The sequence below is a fragment of the Austrofundulus limnaeus genome, unplaced genomic scaffold (genome assembly GCF_001266775.1).
Source record: "Austrofundulus limnaeus strain Quisiro unplaced genomic scaffold, Austrofundulus_limnaeus-1.0 Scaffold777, whole genome shotgun sequence".
In the NCBI taxonomy this organism is placed as follows: domain Eukaryota; kingdom Metazoa; phylum Chordata; class Actinopteri; order Cyprinodontiformes; family Rivulidae; genus Austrofundulus; species Austrofundulus limnaeus.
The window spans coordinates 123737-125469 of record NW_013953179.1 but is presented as its reverse complement, the minus strand read 5'-3'; positions in this window follow the sequence as shown (position 1 = coordinate 125469).

The window sequence follows — 1733 nt, the reverse complement described above, 5'->3', positions numbered from 1 at the left end:
CTATACAATTTTTTTTCCTTTGATTTTTTACCTGGATTACTGAGATGCATCAGGAGATTTCTCCTCCCTGGTTCAGGCGTTGCTACAATGAGCAAACTTGCATTAAAAATTACAAGTTGCACACAGCCTCAGGTTTATGAGGCAGAACTGACCAGAGACACAAAAATCTGAGGTGCACAAAGGAGCGTCATCACAGATCCTTCCTCCCAGCAGCTGTCAGACTCTATAACAGCACCACGCTCAAAAATCACAATGTTTACAAAAACCACAATAATTATTTACACCTGCTGCTGCACAATCATTTGTACTTACTGTCACTACTCATCACTAATCTGAGCAACCAGCTGATCTGTTATCATTTTAAACTTTTAAAGTAATTCTGCTGTAATTACACATCTGTTTCATGTCTGATTTTACACTGAAAACAGGATATTTCTAATTCCTACTGTCAGATCCTGATAGTCTACTGTCTCTAAAACTAAACATCTTTTTTCTTTTACTCTTGCACATTTTTTATATTATATTTTTATTATTGGTAGTTGTATCATGGCTAGTCAGTGTTCATTTTGTTTCTGTGTACTCTCTAGTTTGTAAAGTAGTGTGTGACAGATGCTGCTGTGACACATGAATTTACCCTCTGCAGGACAATAAAGACTATTTCTATTCTATTCTATTCTATTGTAAAAAGACTTGGGTGCATGTTTTAGAACAGAAGATAAACTGGTCGTACAGATTGTTTCAAACATGGAGACAAACAAGAGTTCATCCTCTGGTTGTGAATTAATTTGAACTCTTTCCTTTGACACAGTTATAAAACATGTCTGCACTCAGTCATTATTATTATTATTATTAAATAAATAATTAACTTGTTCAATAAAAAAACAAGTCTTTTCTGTAATACTTTATAAACATCAGCTCCAAGTCCTTTCCTCTGTCACAGTAAAGAAACGTTCAGCCTCGGAGCTGCAGTGGAAAATAAGTTTCAGTTTTATTGAAAGTAAGCAATAAATAATACTGTGATAAAAATAGTTCATAAGTACTCAGACTGTACATCGTTACACAATCAGATCTGACAGGAAGAGCAGGAATAAAAACAGCAACATGATTTGCTTTGTGCATAAATGACTAAATCACAAAAAAAAATAAAAATCCTAAGGAAACATTTCTACATGAACTACAGAGAAAACTTCAGTTCTGCTCATCGGTCACAAAGAACCGGTGTTGGTGACAAACAGAGGAGTGTCAGCTCTGAACTGACAACAGATGACTGATAATAAATATAAAGAGACAAAGAGAAGAGAAACGATAAGGCTTCATACATAATCTGAGTATAAAGTGATTTTAAGGAGGGTGGATCACTTCAGCTCGCTGAGCTGCAACTGTTCAACTGATCAAACTGTTGCTTTAAGCTCCTGAAATGAAAGAAAAAACAAGTTTTCTGCTTATTTTCACAAATACAGATTAAATGTAACATAATGACATTAATGTCTCTGTGCTGTCGTGACGCACTTTATTTGTTTTTATAAATGTTCAGCTGAAGATGTTTGGGGTCAGGGCTGGAAACCTGGAATTAAACGGGAGGATTGAGGACAGGTGGGAGCACCTGAGGACTCTGAACGTTCTGACACTCACAGGGTTAGCTCAGCTAGCGTGTCGCTAACGGCTGCAGCTCAGTGAGCTCACTGCAAAAACTGTCCAACTAACCAAGTTTTAAACCTTATATCAGCCAAAAA